Below are 17,625 nucleotides of genomic sequence, written 5' to 3'. Positions count from 1 at the left end.
AGATGTTCTTTCCCATACTGGGAGTTGAACCCTGGTGAAAACCAGGAATCCTAAACGCCAGACCATATAGGAAGACAGTTACTTAAAAAAAAACATCACAGACAAATCCATAAACGTTGAAATGATGCTTGTTGTAATTACAAGCTCCATCTTTTTTTCTCAGAGATGTTGGAGAAAAGTCCCATAAAAAATCAGTCTAAAATGTGTTTGAATCGAGAACTGCCAGACACAATGAAAAGTATACAGTATTTTTCCCAGCTTGATTTTGGTCAAATAAATCTAGTTTTGAGCCAAACAGGAGTCAAATATTCAATCTTCTGACCTGTTATCAGACACGTTATCCATTGCGCCAAAGGCCGCACAGCCAAGCTGAAGTCAGGACACACCTAGGCCAGTGTACACAGTCATAGCTTCTGTCACAGACAAGGTTCCTTGGGATTTCTGTTACAGATGCAAATCTTAATTTGATCCTCCTGTTGTTGCATGAATTTTACTGCAGAGCAAGAAATGCAGCCATGAAGTGTATTCAACGTTTAAAATTCCTTGTATAATTTGAATCTACATAATGTGTCACATTTCCTGTTGCTGAGGGAATATTGTTGTGTTGTGTGAAACTGCTGCTAGTTAAAATGCAGTATCTGTTGTTACACAAGTGCAATCCAAACGACAAGATATTCTTTCCCATACCGGGAGTTGAACCCGGGCCACCTGGGTGAAAACCAGGAATCCTAACCGCTAGACCATATGGGAAGACACATACTTAAAATACACATCACAGACAAATCTTTAAATGTTGACATTATGCCTGTTGGATTAAAAGCTACATCTTTTTTTCTCTGAGATGTTGGGGAATGTCCAGATGAAATCAGTCTAAAATGAGTTTGAAGTGAGAACAGCCAGAAGCAGTGACAAGTATTAAGTATCAATCCTGGCTTGATTTCAATCAATTAAATATATCGAGCCAGCCAGGAGTCGAACCTAGAATCTTCTGATCCGTAGTCAGACACGTTATCCATTGCGCCACTGGCCCCACGTCTAAGCTGAAGTCAGGTCACAGCTAGACCAGTGTACACAGTCATTGCGTCTGTCAACAACAAGGTTCCTTGGTTTTCTGTTTCAGATGCATATCTTAATTTGATCCTCCTGTTGTTGCATGAATTTTACTGCAGAGCAAGAAATGCAAACTTGAAGTGTATTCAATGTTTAAAAAGTCTTGTAAATTATGAATCTACAAAACATGTCACATTTGCTGTTGCTGAGGGAATATTGTTGTGTTGTGTGATTCTGCTGCCAGTTAAAATGTGGTATCTGTTCTTACACAAGTGCATCCCAAATGACAAGATGTTCTTTCCCATACTGGGAGTTCAACCCGGGCGAAAACCAGGAATCCTAAACGCCAGACCATATGGGAAGACAGTTACTTAAAAAAAACATCACAGACAAATCCATAAACGTTGAAATTATGCTTGTTGTATTACAAGCTCCATCTTTTTTCTCAGAGATGTTGGAGAAAAGTCCCATATAAAATCAGTCTAAAATGTGTTTGAATCGAGAACTGCCAGACACAATGAAAAGTATACAGTATTTTTCCCAGCTTGATTTTGGTCAAATAAATATAGTTTTGAGCCAAACAGGAGTCAAATATTCAATCTTCTGACCTGTTATCAGACACGTTATCCATTGCGCCACTGGCCGCACAGCCAAGCTGAAGTCAGGACACACCTAGGCCAGTGTACACAGTCATAGCTTCTGTCACAGACAAGGTTCCTTGGGATTTCTGTTACAGATGGAAATCTTAATTTGATCCTCCTGTTGTTGCATGAATTTTACTGCGGAGCAAGAAATGCAGCCATGAAGTGTATTCAACGTTTAAAATGCCTTGTATAATTTGAATCTACATAACATGTCACATTTCCTGTTGCTGAGGGAATATTGTTGTGTTGTGTGAAACTGCTGCCAGTTAAAATGCAGTATCTGTTGTTACACAAGTGCATCCCAAACGACAAGATATTCTTTCCCATACCGGGAGTTGAACCCGGGCCACCTGGGTGAAAACCAGGAATCCTAACCGCTAGACCATATGGGAAGACACATACTTAAAATACACATCACAGACAAATCTTTAAATGTTGACATTATGCCTATTGGATTAAAAGCTACATCTTTTTTTCTCTGAGATGTTGGGGAATGTCCAGATGAAATCAGTCTAAAATGAGTTTGAAGTGAGAACAGCCAGAAGCACTGAAAAGTATACAGTATCAATCCCGGCTTGATTTCAATCAATTAAATATCGAGCCAGCCAGGAGTCGAACCTAGAATCTTCTGATCCGTAGTCAGACACGTTATCCATTGCGCCACTGGCCCCACGTCTAAGTTGAAGTCAGGTCACAGCTAGACCAGTGTACACAGTCATTGCGTCTGTCAACAACAAGGTTCCTTGGTTTTCTGTTTCAGATGCATATCTTAATTTGATCCTCCTGTTGTTGCATGAATTTTACTGCAGAGCAAGAAATGCAAACTTGAAGTGTATTCAATGTTTAAAAAGTCTTGTAAATTATGAATCTACAAAACATGTCACATTTGCTGTTGCTGAGGGAATATTGTTGTGTTGTGTGATTCTGCTGCCAGTTAAAATGTGGTATCTGTTCTTACACAAGTGCATCCCAAATGACAAGATGTTCTTTCCCATACTGGGAGTTCAACCCGGGCGAAAACCAGGAATCCTAAACGCCAGACCATATGGGAAGACAGTTACTTAAAAAAAACATCACAGACAAATCCATAAACGTTGAAATTATGCTTGTTGTAATTACAAGCTCCATCTTTTTTCTCAGAGATGTTGGAGAAAAGTCCCATATAAAATCAGTCTAAAATGTGTTTGAATCGAGAACTGCCAGACACAATGAAAAGTATACAGTATTTTTCCCAGCTTGATTTTGGTCAAATAAATATAGTTTTGAGCCAAACAGGAGTCAAATATTCAATCTTCTGACCTGTTATCAGACACGTTATCCATTGCGCCACTGGCCGCACAGCCAAGCTGAAGTCAGGACACACCTAGGCCAGTGTACACAGTCATAGCTTCTGTCACCGACAAGGTTCCTTGGGATTTCTGTTACAGATGCAAATCTTAATTTGATCCTCCTGTTGTTGCATGAATTTTACTGCAGAGCAAGAAATGCAGCCATGAAGTGTATTCAACGTTTAAAATGCCTTGTATAATTTGAATCTACATAACATGTCACATTTCCTGTTGCTGAGGGAATATTGTTGTGTTCTGTGAAACTGCTGCCAGTTAAAATGCAGTATCTGTTGTTACACAAGTGCATCCCAAACGACAAGATATTCTTTCCCATACCGGGAGTTGAACCCGGGCCACCTGGGTGAAAACCAGGAATCCTAACCGCTAGACCATATGGGAAGACACATACTTAAAATACACATCACAGACAAATCTTTAAATGTTGACATTATGCCTGTTGGATTAAAAGCTACATCTTTTTTTCTCTGAGATGTTGGGGAATGTCCAGATGAAATCAGTCTAAAATGAGTTTGAAGAGAGAACAGCCAGAAGCACTGAAAAGTATTCAGTATCAATCACGGCTTGATTTCAATCAATTAAATTAAGTATCGAGCAAGCCAGGAGTCGAACCTAGAATCTTCTGATCCGTAGTCAGACACGTTATCCATTGCGCCACTGGCCCCACGTCTAAGCTGAAGTCAGGTCACAGCTAGACCAGTGTACACAGTCATTGCGTCTGTCAACAACAAGGTTCCTTGGTTTTCTGTTTCAGATGCATATCTTAATTTGATCCTCCTGTTGTTGCATGAATTTTACTGCAGAGCAAGAAATGCAAACTTGAAGTGTATTCAATGTTTAAAAAGTCTTGTAAATTATGAATCTACAAAACATGTCACATTTGCTGTTGCTGAGGGAATATTGTTGTGTTGTGTGATTCTGCTGCCAGTTAAAATGTGGTATCTGTTCTTACACAAGTGCATCCCAAATGACAAGATGTTCTTTCCCATACTGGGAGTTCAACCCGGGCGAAAACCAGGAATCCTAAACGCCAGACCATATGGGAAGACAGTTACTTAAAAAAACATCACAGACAAATCCATAAACGTTGAAATTATGCTTGTTGTAATTACAAGCTCCATCTTTTTCTCAGAGATGTTGGAGAAAAGTCCCATATAAAATCAGTCTAAAATGTGTTTGAATCGAGAACTGCCAGACACAATGAAAAGTATACAGTATTTTTCCCAGCTTGATTTTGGTCAAATAAATCTAGTTTTGAGCCAAACAGGAGTCAAATATTCAATCTTCTGACCTGTTATCCATTGTGCCACTGGCCGCACAGCCAAGCTGAAGTCAGGACACACCTAGGCCAGAGTGCACAGTCATAGCTTCTGTCACCGACAAGGTTCCTTGGGATTTCTGTTACAGATGCAAATCTTAATTTGATCCTCCTGTTGTTGCATGAATTTTACTGCAGAGCAAGAAATGCAGCCATGAAGTGTATTCAACGTTTAAAATGCCTTGTATAATTTGAATCTACATAACATGTCACATTTCCTGTTGCTGAGGGAATATTGTTGTGTTGTGTGAAACTGCTGCCAGTTGAAATGCAGTATCTGTTGTTACACAAGTGCATCCCAAACGACAAGATATTCTTTCCCATACCGGGAGTTGAACCCGGGCCACCTGGGTGAAAACCAGGAATCCTAACCGCTAGACCATATGGGAAGACACATACTTAAAATACACATCACAGACAAATCTTTAAATGTTGACATTATGCCTGTTGGATTAAAAGCTACATCTTTTTTTCTCTGAGATGTTGGGGAATGTCCAGATGAAATCAGTCTAAAATGAGTTTGAAGTGAGAACAGCCAGAAGCACTGAAAAGTATACAGTATCAATCCCGGCTTGATTTCAATCAATTAAATTAAGTATCGAGCCAGCCAGGAGTCGAACCTAGAATCTTCTGATCCGTAGTCAGACACGTTATCCATTGCGCCACTGGCCCCACGTCTAAGCTGAAGTCAGGTCACAGCTAGACCAGTGTACACAGTCATTGCGTCTGTCAACAACAAGGTTCCTTGGTTTTCTGTTTCAGATGCATATCTTAATTTGATCCTCCTGTTGTTGCATGAATTTTACTGCAGAGCAAGAAATGCAAACTTGAAGTGTATTCAATGTTTAAAAAGTCTTGTAAATTATGAATCTACAAAACATGTCACATTTGCTGTTGCTGAGGGAATATTGTTGTGTTGTGTGATTCTGCTGCCAGTTAAAATGTGGTATCTGTTCTTACACAAGTGCATCCCAAATGACAAGATGTTCTTTCCCATACTGGGAGTTCAACCCGGGCGAAAACCAGGAATCCTAAACGCCAGACCATATGGGAAGACAGTTACTTAAAAAAAACATCACAGACAAATCCATAAACGTTGAAATTATGCTTGTTGTATTACAAGCTCCATCTTTTTTCTCAGAGATGTTGGAGAAAAGTCCCATATAAAATCAGTCTAAAATGTGTTTGAATCGAGAACTGCCAGACACAATGAAAAGTATACAGTATTTTTCCCAGCTTGATTTTGGTCAAATAAATCTAGTTTTGAGCCAAACAGGAGTCAAATATTCAATCTTCTGACCTGTTATCAGACACGTTATCCATTGCGCCACTGGCCGCACAGCCAAGCTGAAGTCAGGACACACCTAGGCCAGTGTACACAGTCATAGCTTCTGTCACCGACAAGGTTCCTTGGGATTTCTGTTACAGATGCAAATCTTAATTTGATCCTCCTGTTGTTGCATGAATTTTACTGCAGAGCAAGAAATGTAGCCATGAAGTGTATTCAACGTTTAAAATGCCTTGTATAATTTGAATCTACATAACATGTCACATTTCCTGTTGCTGAGGGAATATTGTTGTGTTGTGTGAAACTGCTGCCAGTTAAAATGCAGTATCTGTTGTTACACAAGTGCATCCCAAACGACAAGATATTCTTTCCCATACCGGGAGTTGAACCCGGGCCACCTGGGTGAAAACCAGGAATCCTAACCGCTAGACCATATGGGAAGACACATACTTAAAATACACATCACAGACAAATCTTTAAATGTTGACATTATGCCTGTTGGATTAAAAGCTACATCTTTTTTTCTCTGAGATGTTGGGGAATGTCCAGATGAAATCAGTCTAAAATGAGTTTGAAGTGAGAACAGCCAGAAGCACTGAAAAGTATACAGTATCAATCCCGGCTTGATTTCAATCAATTAAATAAGTATCGAGCCAGCCAGGAGTCGAACCTAGAATCTTCTGATCCGTAGTCAGACACGTTATCCATTGCGCCACTGGCCCCACGTCTAAGCTGAAGTCAGGTCACAGCTAGACCAGTGTACACAGTCATTGCGTCTGTCAACAACAAGGTTCCTTGGTTTTCTGTTTCAGATGCATATCTTAATTTGATCCTCCTGTTGTTGCATGAATTTTACTGCAGAGCAAGAAATGCAAACTTGAAGTGTATTCAATGTTTAAAAAGTCTTGTAAATTATGAATCTACAAAACATGTCACATTTGCTGTTGCTGAGGGAATATTGTTGTGTTGTGTGATTCTGCTGCCAGTTAAAATGTGGTATCTGTTCTTACACAAGTGCATCCCAAATGACAAGATGTTCTTTCCCATACTGGGAGTTCAACCCGGGCGAAAACCAGGAATCCTAAACGCCAGACCATATGGGAAGACAGTTACTTAAAAAAAACATCACAGACAAATCCATAAACGTTGAAATTATGCTTGTTGTAATTACAAGCTCCATCTTTTTTCTCAGAGATGTTGGAGAAAAGTCCCATATAAAATCAGTCTAAAATGTGTTTGAATCGAGAACTGCCAGACACAATGAAAAGTATACAGTATTTTTCCCAGCTTGATTTTGGTCAAATAAATATAGTTTTGAGCCAAACAGGAGTCAAATATTCAATCTTCTGACCTGTTATCAGACACGTTATCCATTGCGCCACTGGCCGCACAGCCAAGCTGAAGTCAGGACACACCTAGGCCAGTGTACACAGTCATAGCTTCTGTCACCGACAAGGTTCCTTGGGATTTCTGTTACAGATGCAAATCTTAATTTGATCCTCCTGTTGTTGCATGAATTTTACTGCAGAGCAAGAAATGCAGCCATGAAGTGTATTCAACGTTTAAAATGCCTTGTATAATTTGAATCTACATAACATGTCACATTTCCTGTTGCTGAGGGAATATTGTTGTGTTGTGTGAAACTGCTGCCAGTTAAAATGCAGTATCTGTTGTTACACAAGTGCATCCCAAACGACAAGATATTCTTTCCCATACCGGGAGTTGAACCCGGGCCACCTGGGTGAAAACCAGGAATCCTAACCGCTAGACCATATGGGAAGACACATACTTAAAATACACATCACAGACAAATCTTTAAATGTTGACATTATGCCTGTTGGATTAAAAGCTACATCTTTTTTTCTCTGAGATGTTGGGGAATGTCCAGATGAAATCAGTCTAAAATGAGTTTGAAGTGAGAACAGCCAGAAGCACTGAAAAGTATTAAGTATCAATCCCGGCTTGATTTCAATCAATTAAATTAAGTATCGAGCCAGCCAGGAGTCGAACCTAGAATCTTCTGATCCGTAGTCAGACACGTTATCCATTGCGCCACTGGCCCCACGTCTAAGCTGAAGTCAGGTCACAGCTAGACCAGTGTACACAGTCATTGCGTCTGTCAACAACAAGGTTCCTTGGTTTTCTGTTTCAGATGCATATCTTAATTTGATCCTCCTGTTGTTGCATGAATTTTACTGCAGAGCAAGAAATGCAAACTTGAAGTGTATTCAATGTTTAAAAAGTCTTGTAAATTATGAATCTACAAAACATGTCACATTTGCTGTTGCTGTGGGAATATTGTTGTGTTGTGTGATTCTGCTGCCAGTTAAAATGTGGTATCTGTTCTTACACAAGTGCATCCCAAATGACAAGATGTTCTTTCCCATACTGGGAGTTCAACCCGGGCGAAAACCAGGAATCCTAAACGCCAGACCATATGGGAAGACAGTTACTTAAAAAAAACATCACAGACAAATCCATAAACGTTGAAATTATGCTTGTTGTAATTACAAGCTCCATCTTTTTTCTCAGAGATGTTGGAGAAAAGTCCCATATAAAATCAGTCTAAAATGTGTTTGAATCGAGAACTGCCAGACACAATGAAAAGTATACAGTATTTTTCCCAGCTTGATTTTGGTCAAATAAATATAGTTTTGAGCCAAACAGGAGTCAAATATTCAATCTTCTGACCTGTTATCAGACACGTTATCCATTGCGCCACTGGCCGCACAGCCAAGCTGAAGTCAGGACACACCTAGGCCAGTGTACACAGTCATAGCTTCTGTCACCGACAAGGTTCCTTGGGATTTCTGTTACAGATGCAAATCTTAATTTGATCCTCCTGTTGTTGCATGAATTTTACTGCAGAGCAAGAAATGCAGCCATGAAGTGTATTCAACGTTTAAAATGCCTTGTATAATTTGAATCTACATAACATGTCACATTTCCTGTTGCTGAGGGAATATTGTTGTGTTGTGTGAAACTGCTGCCAGTTAAAAAGCAGTATCTGTTGTTACACAAGTGCATCCCAAACGACAAGATATTCTTTCCCATACCGGGAGTTGAACCCGGGCCACCTGGGTGAAAACCAGGAATCCTAACCGCTAGACCATATGGGAAGACACATACTTAAAATACACATCACAGACAAATCTTTAAATGTTGACATTATGCCTGTTGGATTAAAAGCTACATCTTTTTTTCTCTGAGATGTTGGGGAATGTCCAGATGAAATCAGTCTAAAATGAGTTTGAAGTGAGAACAGCCAGAAGCACTGAAAAGTATTAAGTATCAATCCCGGCTTGATTTCAATCAATTAAATTAAGTATCGAGCCAGCCAGGAGTCGAACCTAGAATCTTCTGATCCGTAGTCAGACACGTTATCCATTGCGCCACTGGCCCCACGTCTAAGCTGAAGTCAGGTCACAGCTAGACCAGTGTACACAGTCATTGCGTCTGTCAACAACAAGGTTCCTTGGTTTTCTGTTTCAGATGCATATCTTAATTTGATCCTCCTGTTGTTGCATGAATTTTACTGCAGAGCAAGAAATGCAAACTTGAAGTGTATTCAATGTTTAAAAAGTCTTGTAAATTATGAATCTACAAAACATGTCACATTTGCTGTTGCTGTGGGAATATTGTTGTGTTGTGTGATTCTGCTGCCAGTTAAAATGTGGTATCTGTTCTTACACAAGTGCATCCCAAATGACAAGATGTTCTTTCCCATACTGGGAGTTCAACCCGGGCGAAAACCAGGAATCCTAAACGCCAGACCATATGGGAAGACAGTTACTTAAAAAAAACATCACAGACAAATCCATAAACGTTGAAATTATGCTTGTTGTAATTACAAGCTCCATCTTTTTTCTCAGAGATGTTGGAGAAAAGTCCCATATAAAATCAGTCTAAAATGTGTTTGAATCGAGAACTGCCAGACACAATGAAAAGTATACAGTATTTTTCCCAGCTTGATTTTGGTCAAATAAATATAGTTTTGAGCCAAACAGGAGTCAAATATTCAATCTTCTGACCTGTTATCAGACACGTTATCCATTGCGCCACTGGCCGCACAGCCAAGCTGAAGTCAGGACACACCTAGGCCAGTGTACACAGTCATAGCTTCTGTCACCGACAAGGTTCCTTGGGATTTCTGTTACAGATGCAAATCTTAATTTGATCCTCCTGTTGTTGCATGAATTTTACTGCAGAGCAAGAAATGCAGCCATGAAGTGTATTCAACGTTTAAAAAGCCTTGTATAATTTGAATCTACATAACATGTCACATTTCCTGTTGCTGAGGGAATATTGTTGTGTTGTGTGAAACTGCTGCCAGTTAAAAAGCAGTATCTGTTGTTACACAAGTGCATCCCAAACGACAAGATATTCTTTCCCATACCGGGAGTTGAACCCGGGCCACCTGGGTGAAAACCAGGAATCCTAACCGCTAGACCATATGGGAAGACACATACTTAAAATACACATCACAGACAAATCTTTAAATGTTGACATTATGCCTGTTGGATTAAAAGCTACATCTTTTTTTCTCTGAGATGTTGGGGAATGTCCAGATGAAATCAGTCTAAAATGAGTTTGAAGTGAGAACAGCCAGAAGCACTGAAAAGTATTAAGTATCAATCCCGGCTTGATTTCAATCAATTAATTAAGTATCGAGCCAGCCAGGAGTCGAACCTAGAATCTTCTGATCCGTAGTCAGACACGTTATCCATTGCGCCACTGGCCCCACGTCTAAGCTGAAGTCAGGTCACAGCTAGACCAGTGTACACAGTCATTGCGTCTGTCAACAACAAGGTTCCTTGGTTTTCTGTTTCAGATGCATATCTTAATTTGATCCTCCTGTTGTTGCATGAATTTTACTGCAGAGCAAGAAATGCAAACTTGAAGTGTATTCAATGTTTAAAAAGTCTTGTAAATTATGAATCTACAAAACATGTCACATTTGCTGTTGCTGTGGGAATATTGTTGTGTTGTGTGATTCTGCTGCCAGTTAAAATGTGGTATCTGTTCTTACACAAGTGCATCCCAAATGACAAGATGTTCTTTCCCATACTGGGAGTTCAACCCGGGCGAAAACCAGGAATCCTAAACGCCAGACCATATGGGAAGACAGTTACTTAAAAAAAACATCACAGACAAATCCATAAACGTTGAAATTATGCTTGTTGTAATTACAAGCTCCATCTTTTTTCTCAGAGATGTTGGAGAAAAGTCCCATATAAAATCAGTCTAAAATGTGTTTGAATCGAGAACTGCCAGACACAATGAAAAGTATACAGTATTTTTCCCAGCTTGATTTTGGTCAAATAAATATAGTTTTGAGCCAAACAGGAGTCAAATATTCAATCTTCTGACCTGTTATCAGACACGTTATCCATTGCGCCACTGGCCGCACAGCCAAGCTGAAGTCAGGACACACCTAGGCCAGTGTACACAGTCATAGCTTCTGTCACCGACAAGGTTCCTTGGGATTTCTGTTACAGATGCAAATCTTAATTTGATCCTCCTGTTGTTGCATGAATTTTACTGCAGAGCAAGAAATGCAGCCATGAAGTGTATTCAACGTTTAAAAAGCCTTGTATAATTTGAATCTACATAACATGTCACATTTCCTGTTGCTGAGGGAATATTGTTGTGTTGTGTGAAACTGCTGCCAGTTAAAATGCAGTATCTGTTGTTACACAAGTGCATCCCAAACGACAAGATATTCTTTCCCATACCGGGAGTTGAACCCGGGCCACCTGGGTGAAAACCAGGAATCCTAACCGCTAGACCATATGGGAAGACACATACTTAAAATACACATCACAGACAAATCTTTAAATGTTGACATTATGCCTGTTGGATTAAAAGCTACATCTTTTTTTCTCTGAGATGTTGGGGAATGTCCAGATGAAATCAGTCTAAAATGAGTTTGAAGTGAGAACAGCCAGAAGCACTGAAAAGTATTAAGTATCAATCCCGGCTTGATTTCAATCAATTAAATTAAGTATCGAGCCAGCCAGGAGTCGAACCTAGAATCTTCTGATCCGTAGTCAGACACGTTATCCATTGCGCCACTGGCCCCACGTCTAAGCTGAAGTCAGGTCACAGCTAGACCAGTGTACACAGTCATTGCGTCTGTCAACAACAAGGTTCCTTGGTTTTCTGTTTCAGATGCATATCTTAATTTGATCCTCCTGTTGTTGCATGAATTTTACTGCAGAGCAAGAAATGCAAACTTGAAGTGTATTCAATGTTTAAAAAGTCTTGTAAATTATGAATCTACAAAACATGTCACATTTGCTGTTGCTGAGGGAATATTGTTGTGTTGTGTGATTCTGCTGCCAGTTAAAATGTGGTATCTGTTCTTACACAAGTGCATCCCAAATGACAAGATGTTCTTTCCCATACTGGGAGTTCAACCCGGGCGAAAACCAGGAATCCTAAACGCCAGACCATATGGGAAGACAGTTACTTAAAAAAAACATCACAGACAAATCCATAAACGTTGAAATTATGCTTGTTGTAATTACAAGCTCCATCTTTTTTCTCAGAGATGTTGGAGAAAAGTCCCATATAAAATCAGTCTAAAATGTGTTTGAATCGAGAACTGCCAGACACAATGAAAAGTATACAGTATTTTTCCCAGCTTGATTTTGGTCAAATAAATATAGTTTTGAGCCAAACAGGAGTCAAATATTCAATCTTCTGACCTGTTATCAGACACGTTATCCATTGCGCCACTGGCCGCACAGCCAAGCTGAAGTCAGGACACACCTAGGCCAGTGTACACAGTCATAGCTTCTGTCACCGACAAGGTTCCTTGGGATTTCTGTTACAGATGCAAATCTTAATTTGATCCTCCTGTTGTTGCATGAATTTTACTGCAGAGCAAGAAATGCAGCCATGAAGTGTATTCAACGTTTAAAAAGCCTTGTATAATTTGAATCTACATAACATGTCACATTTCCTGTTGCTGAGGGAATATTGTTGTGTTGTGTGAAACTGCTGCCAGTTAAAAAGCAGTATCTGTTGTTACACAAGTGCATCCCAAACGACAAGATATTCTTTCCCATACCGGGAGTTGAACCCGGGCCACCTGGGTGAAAACCAGGAATCCTAACCGCTAGACCATATGGGAAGACACATACTTAAAATACACATCACAGACAAATCTTTAAATGTTGACATTATGCCTGTTGGATTAAAAGCTACATCTTTTTTTCTCTGAGATGTTGGGGAATGTCCAGATGAAATCAGTCTAAAATGAGTTTGAAGTGAGAACAGCCAGAAGCACTGAAAAGTATTAAGTATCAATCCCGGCTTGATTTCAATCAATTAAATTAAGTATCGAGCCAGCCAGGAGTCGAACCTAGAATCTTCTGATCCGTAGTCAGACACGTTATCCATTGCGCCACTGGCCCCACGTCTAAGCTGAAGTCAGGTCACAGCTAGACCAGTGTACACAGTCATTGCGTCTGTCAACAACAAGGTTCCTTGGTTTTCTGTTTCAGATGCATATCTTAATTTGATCCTCCTGTTGTTGCATGAATTTTACTGCAGAGCAAGAAATGCAAACTTGAAGTGTATTCAATGTTTAAAAAGTCTTGTAAATTATGAATCTACAAAACATGTCACATTTGCTGTTGCTGTGGGAATATTGTTGTGTTGTGTGATTCTGCTGCCAGTTAAAATGTGGTATCTGTTCTTACACAAGTGCATCCCAAATGACAAGATGTTCTTTCCCATACTGGGAGTTCAACCCGGGCGAAAACCAGGAATCCTAAACGCCAGACCATATGGGAAGACAGTTACTTAAAAAAAACATCACAGACAAATCCATAAACGTTGAAATTATGCTTGTTGTAATTACAAGCTCCATCTTTTTTCTCAGAGATGTTGGAGAAAAGTCCCATATAAAATCAGTCTAAAATGTGTTTGAATCGAGAACTGCCAGACACAATGAAAAGTATACAGTATTTTTCCCAGCTTGATTTTGGTCAAATAAATATAGTTTTGAGCCAAACAGGAGTCAAATATTCAATCTTCTGACCTGTTATCAGACACGTTATCCATTGCGCCACTGGCCGCACAGCCAAGCTGAAGTCAGGACACACCTAGGCCAGTGTACACAGTCATAGCTTCTGTCACCGACAAGGTTCCTTGGGATTTCTGTTACAGATGCAAATCTTAATTTGATCCTCCTGTTGTTGCATGAATTTTACTGCAGAGCAAGAAATGCAGCCATGAAGTGTATTCAACGTTTAAAATGCCTTGTATAATTTGAATCTACATAACATGTCACATTTCCTGTTGCTGAGGGAATATTGTTGTGTTGTGTGAAACTGCTGCCAGTTAAAATGCAGTATCTGTTGTTACACAAGTGCATCCCAAACGACAAGATATTCTTTCCCATACCGGGAGTTGAACCCGGGCCACCTGGGTGAAAACCAGGAATCCTAACCGCTAGACCATATGGGAAGACACATACTTAAAATACACATCACAGACAAATCTTTAAATGTTGACATTATGCCTGTTGGATTAAAAGCTACATCTTTTTTTCTCTGAGATGTTGGGGAATGTCCAGATGAAATCAGTCTAAAATGAGTTTGAAGTGAGAACAGCCAGAAGCACTGAAAAGTATTAAGTATCAATCCCGGCTTGATTTCAATCAATTAAAGTATCGAGCCAGCCAGGAGTCGAACCTAGAATCTTCTGATCCGTAGTCAGACACGTTATCCATTGCGCCACTGGCCCCACGTCTAAGCTGAAGTCAGGTCACAGCTAGACCAGTGTACACAGTCATTGCGTCTGTCAACAACAAGGTTCCTTGGTTTTCTGTTTCAGATGCATATCTTAATTTGATCCTCCTGTTGTTGCATGAATTTTACTGCAGAGCAAGAAATGCAAACTTGAAGTGTATTCAATGTTTAAAAAGTCTTGTAAATTATGAATCTACAAAACATGTCACATTTGCTGTTGCTGAGGGAATATTGTTGTGTTGTGTGATTCTGCTGCCAGTTAAAATGTGGTATCTGTTCTTACACAAGTGCATCCCAAATGACAAGATGTTCTTTCCCATACTGGGAGTTCAACCCGGGCGAAAACCAGGAATCCTAAACGCCAGACCATATGGGAAGACAGTTACTTAAAAAAAACATCACAGACAAATCCATAAACGTTGAAATTATGCTTGTTGTAATTACAAGCTCCATCTTTTTTCTCAGAGATGTTGGAGAAAAGTCCCATATAAAATCAGTCTAAAATGTGTTTGAATCGAGAACTGCCAGACACAATGAAAAGTATACAGTATTTTTCCCAGCTTGATTTTGGTCAAATAAATCTAGTTTTGAGCCAAACAGGAGTCAAATATTCAATCTTCTGACCTGTTATCAGACACGTTATCCATTGCGCCACTGGCCGCACAGCCAAGCTGAAGTCAGGACACACCTAGGCCAGTGTACACAGTCATAGCTTCTGTCACCGACAAGGTTCCTTGGGATTTCTGTTACAGATGCAAATCTTAATTTGATCCTCCTGTTGTTGCATGAATTTTACTGCAGAGCAAGAAATGCAGCCATGAAGTGTATTCAACGTTTAAAAAGCCTTGTATAATTTGAATCTACATAACATGTCACATTTCCTGTTGCTGAGGGAATATTGTTGTGTTGTGTGAAACTGCTGCCAGTTAAAATGCAGTATCTGTTGTTACACAAGTGCATCCCAAACGACAAGATATTCTTTCCCATACCGGGAGTTGAACCCGGGCCACCTGGGTGAAAACCAGGAATCCTAACCGCTAGACCATATGGGAAGACACATACTTAAAATACACATCACAGACAAATCTTTAAATGTTGACATTATGCCTGTTGGATTAAAAGCTACATCTTTTTTTCTCTGAGATGTTGGGGAATGTCCAGATGAAATCAGTCTAAAATGAGTTTGAAGTGAGAACAGCCAGAAGCACTGAAAAGTATTACAGTATCAATCCCGGCTTGATTTCAATCAATTAAATATCGAGCCAGCCAGGAGTCGAACCTAGAATCTTCTGATCCGTAGTCAGACACGTTATCCATTGCGCCACTGGCCCCACGTCTAAGCTGAAGTCAGGTCACAGCTAGACCAGTGTACACAGTCATTGCGTCTGTCAACAACAAGGTTCCTTGGTTTTCTGTTTCAGATGCATATCTTAATTTGATCCTCCTGTTGTTGCATGAATTTTACTGCAGAGCAAGAAATGCAAACTTGAAGTGTATTCAATGTTTAAAAAGTCTTGTAAATTATGAATCTACAAAACATGTCACATTTGCTGTTGCTGAGGGAATATTGTTGTGTTGTGTGATTCTGCTGCCAGTTAAAATGTGGTATCTGTTCTTACACAAGTGCATCCCAAATGACAAGATGTTCTTTCCCATACTGGGAGTTCAACCCGGGCGAAAACCAGGAATCCTAAACGCCAGACCATATGGGAAGACAGTTACTTAAAAAAAACATCACAGACAAATCCATAAACGTTGAAATTATGCTTGTTGTAATTACAAGCTCCATCTTTTTTCTCAGAGATGTTGGAGAAAAGTCCCATATAAAATCAGTCTAAAATGTGTTTGAATCGAGAACTGCCAGACACAATGAAAAGTATACAGTATTTTTCCCAGCTTGATTTTGGTCAAATAAATCTAGTTTTGAGCCAAACAGGAGTCAAATATTCAATCTTCTGACCTGTTATCAGACACGTTATCCATTGCGCCACTGGCCGCACAGCCAAGCTGAAGTCAGGACACACCTAGGCCAGTGTACACAGTCATAGCTTCTGTCACCGACAAGGTTCCTTGGGATTTCTGTTACAGATGCAAATCTTAATTTGATCCTCCTGTTGTTGCATGAATTTTACTGCAGAGCAAGAAATGCAGCCATGAAGTGTATTCAACGTTTAAAATGCCTTGTATAATTTGAATCTACATAACATGTCACATTTCCTGTTGCTGAGGGAATATTGTTGTGTTGTGTGAAACTGCTGCCAGTTAAAAAGCAGTATCTGTTGTTACACAAGTGCATCCCAAACGACAAGATATTCTTTCCCATACCGGGAGTTGAACCCGGGCCACCTGGGTGAAAACCAGGAATCCTAACCGCTAGACCATATGGGAAGACACATACGTCAAATACACATCACAGACAAATCTTTAAATGTTGACATTATGCCTGTTGGATTAAAAGCTACATCTTTTTTTCTCTGAGATGTTGGGGAATGTCCAGATGAAATCAGTCTAAAATGAGTTTGAAGTGAGAACAGCCAGAAGCACTGAAAAGTATTAAGTATCAATCCTGGCTTGATTTCAATCAATTAAATTAAGTATCGAGCCAGCCAGGAGTCGAACCTAGAATCTTCTGATCCGTAGTCAGACACGTTATCCATTGCGCCACTGGCCCCACGTCTAAGCTGAAGTCAGGTCACAGCTAGACCAGTGTACACAGTCATTGCGTCTGTCAACAACAAGGTTCCTTGGTTTTCTGTTTCAGATGCATATCTTAATTTGATCCTCCTGTTGTTGCATGAATTTTACTGCAGAGCAAGAAATGCAAACTTGAAGTGTATTCAATGTTTAAAAAGTCTTGTAAATTATGAATCTACAAAACATGTCACATTTGCTGTTGCTGTGGGAATATTGTTGTGTTGTGTGATTCTGCTGCCAGTTAAAATGTGGTATCTGTTCTTACACAAGTGCATCCCAAATGACAAGATGTTCTTTCCCATACTGGGAGTTCAACCCGGGCGAAAACCAGGAATCCTAAACGCCAGACCATATGGGAAGACAGTTACTTAAAAAAAACATCACAGACAAATCCATAAACGTTGAAATTATGCTTGTTGTAATTACAAGCTCCATCTTTTTTCTCAGAGATGCTGGAGAAAAGTCCCATATAAAATCAGTCTAAAATGTGTTTGAATCGAGAACTGCCAGACACAATGAAAAG

General features: G+C 39.8%; 25 non-coding genes across 25 annotated transcripts; all 25 read right to left on the bottom strand.

Moving 5' to 3' along the window:
- Nucleotides 1–678: 678 nt before the first annotated feature.
- trnae-uuc (transfer RNA glutamic acid (anticodon UUC)) lies at nucleotides 679–750 on the bottom strand. The gene has a single exon. It is a non-coding gene; the product is annotated as a tRNA-Glu (tRNA).
- A 207-nt stretch (nucleotides 751–957) lies between these two features.
- On the bottom strand, nucleotides 958–1,030 carry trnar-acg (transfer RNA arginine (anticodon ACG)). Its single transcript has one exon. It is a non-coding gene; the product is annotated as a tRNA-Arg (tRNA).
- Nucleotides 1,031–2,014: 984 nt separating this feature from the next.
- Nucleotides 2,015–2,086, bottom strand: trnae-uuc (transfer RNA glutamic acid (anticodon UUC)). Its single transcript has one exon. It is a non-coding gene; the product is annotated as a tRNA-Glu (tRNA).
- Nucleotides 2,087–2,291: 205 nt separating this feature from the next.
- On the bottom strand, nucleotides 2,292–2,364 carry trnar-acg (transfer RNA arginine (anticodon ACG)). The gene has a single exon. It is a non-coding gene; the product is annotated as a tRNA-Arg (tRNA).
- Nucleotides 2,365–3,349: 985 nt separating this feature from the next.
- On the bottom strand, nucleotides 3,350–3,421 carry trnae-uuc (transfer RNA glutamic acid (anticodon UUC)). Its single transcript has one exon. It is a non-coding gene; the product is annotated as a tRNA-Glu (tRNA).
- A 1,254-nt stretch (nucleotides 3,422–4,675) lies between these two features.
- trnae-uuc (transfer RNA glutamic acid (anticodon UUC)) lies at nucleotides 4,676–4,747 on the bottom strand. The gene has a single exon. It is a non-coding gene; the product is annotated as a tRNA-Glu (tRNA).
- Nucleotides 4,748–4,957: 210 nt separating this feature from the next.
- On the bottom strand, nucleotides 4,958–5,030 carry trnar-acg (transfer RNA arginine (anticodon ACG)). Its single transcript has one exon. It is a non-coding gene; the product is annotated as a tRNA-Arg (tRNA).
- Nucleotides 5,031–6,014: 984 nt separating this feature from the next.
- On the bottom strand, nucleotides 6,015–6,086 carry trnae-uuc (transfer RNA glutamic acid (anticodon UUC)). The gene has a single exon. It is a non-coding gene; the product is annotated as a tRNA-Glu (tRNA).
- Nucleotides 6,087–6,295: 209 nt separating this feature from the next.
- On the bottom strand, nucleotides 6,296–6,368 carry trnar-acg (transfer RNA arginine (anticodon ACG)). Its single transcript has one exon. It is a non-coding gene; the product is annotated as a tRNA-Arg (tRNA).
- A 985-nt stretch (nucleotides 6,369–7,353) lies between these two features.
- trnae-uuc (transfer RNA glutamic acid (anticodon UUC)) lies at nucleotides 7,354–7,425 on the bottom strand. The gene has a single exon. It is a non-coding gene; the product is annotated as a tRNA-Glu (tRNA).
- Nucleotides 7,426–7,635: 210 nt separating this feature from the next.
- Nucleotides 7,636–7,708, bottom strand: trnar-acg (transfer RNA arginine (anticodon ACG)). The gene has a single exon. It is a non-coding gene; the product is annotated as a tRNA-Arg (tRNA).
- Nucleotides 7,709–8,693: 985 nt separating this feature from the next.
- Nucleotides 8,694–8,765, bottom strand: trnae-uuc (transfer RNA glutamic acid (anticodon UUC)). The gene has a single exon. It is a non-coding gene; the product is annotated as a tRNA-Glu (tRNA).
- Nucleotides 8,766–8,975: 210 nt separating this feature from the next.
- On the bottom strand, nucleotides 8,976–9,048 carry trnar-acg (transfer RNA arginine (anticodon ACG)). The gene has a single exon. It is a non-coding gene; the product is annotated as a tRNA-Arg (tRNA).
- A 985-nt stretch (nucleotides 9,049–10,033) lies between these two features.
- trnae-uuc (transfer RNA glutamic acid (anticodon UUC)) lies at nucleotides 10,034–10,105 on the bottom strand. Its single transcript has one exon. It is a non-coding gene; the product is annotated as a tRNA-Glu (tRNA).
- A 209-nt stretch (nucleotides 10,106–10,314) lies between these two features.
- Nucleotides 10,315–10,387, bottom strand: trnar-acg (transfer RNA arginine (anticodon ACG)). Its single transcript has one exon. It is a non-coding gene; the product is annotated as a tRNA-Arg (tRNA).
- A 985-nt stretch (nucleotides 10,388–11,372) lies between these two features.
- On the bottom strand, nucleotides 11,373–11,444 carry trnae-uuc (transfer RNA glutamic acid (anticodon UUC)). The gene has a single exon. It is a non-coding gene; the product is annotated as a tRNA-Glu (tRNA).
- A 210-nt stretch (nucleotides 11,445–11,654) lies between these two features.
- Nucleotides 11,655–11,727, bottom strand: trnar-acg (transfer RNA arginine (anticodon ACG)). The gene has a single exon. It is a non-coding gene; the product is annotated as a tRNA-Arg (tRNA).
- Nucleotides 11,728–12,712: 985 nt separating this feature from the next.
- Nucleotides 12,713–12,784, bottom strand: trnae-uuc (transfer RNA glutamic acid (anticodon UUC)). Its single transcript has one exon. It is a non-coding gene; the product is annotated as a tRNA-Glu (tRNA).
- A 210-nt stretch (nucleotides 12,785–12,994) lies between these two features.
- On the bottom strand, nucleotides 12,995–13,067 carry trnar-acg (transfer RNA arginine (anticodon ACG)). The gene has a single exon. It is a non-coding gene; the product is annotated as a tRNA-Arg (tRNA).
- A 985-nt stretch (nucleotides 13,068–14,052) lies between these two features.
- On the bottom strand, nucleotides 14,053–14,124 carry trnae-uuc (transfer RNA glutamic acid (anticodon UUC)). Its single transcript has one exon. It is a non-coding gene; the product is annotated as a tRNA-Glu (tRNA).
- A 206-nt stretch (nucleotides 14,125–14,330) lies between these two features.
- trnar-acg (transfer RNA arginine (anticodon ACG)) lies at nucleotides 14,331–14,403 on the bottom strand. Its single transcript has one exon. It is a non-coding gene; the product is annotated as a tRNA-Arg (tRNA).
- Nucleotides 14,404–15,388: 985 nt separating this feature from the next.
- Nucleotides 15,389–15,460, bottom strand: trnae-uuc (transfer RNA glutamic acid (anticodon UUC)). The gene has a single exon. It is a non-coding gene; the product is annotated as a tRNA-Glu (tRNA).
- Nucleotides 15,461–15,666: 206 nt separating this feature from the next.
- Nucleotides 15,667–15,739, bottom strand: trnar-acg (transfer RNA arginine (anticodon ACG)). Its single transcript has one exon. It is a non-coding gene; the product is annotated as a tRNA-Arg (tRNA).
- A 985-nt stretch (nucleotides 15,740–16,724) lies between these two features.
- On the bottom strand, nucleotides 16,725–16,796 carry trnae-uuc (transfer RNA glutamic acid (anticodon UUC)). The gene has a single exon. It is a non-coding gene; the product is annotated as a tRNA-Glu (tRNA).
- A 210-nt stretch (nucleotides 16,797–17,006) lies between these two features.
- Nucleotides 17,007–17,079, bottom strand: trnar-acg (transfer RNA arginine (anticodon ACG)). Its single transcript has one exon. It is a non-coding gene; the product is annotated as a tRNA-Arg (tRNA).
- Nucleotides 17,080–17,625: the final 546 nt, after the last annotated feature.

Source organism: Oncorhynchus clarkii, unplaced genomic scaffold (genome assembly GCF_045791955.1).
Source record: "Oncorhynchus clarkii lewisi isolate Uvic-CL-2024 unplaced genomic scaffold, UVic_Ocla_1.0 unplaced_contig_6467_pilon_pilon, whole genome shotgun sequence".
Classification (NCBI taxonomy): domain Eukaryota; kingdom Metazoa; phylum Chordata; class Actinopteri; order Salmoniformes; family Salmonidae; genus Oncorhynchus; species Oncorhynchus clarkii.
The sequence above is the reverse complement of the archived record's forward strand: the minus strand, read 5'-3'. Positions and strand labels throughout refer to the sequence as shown.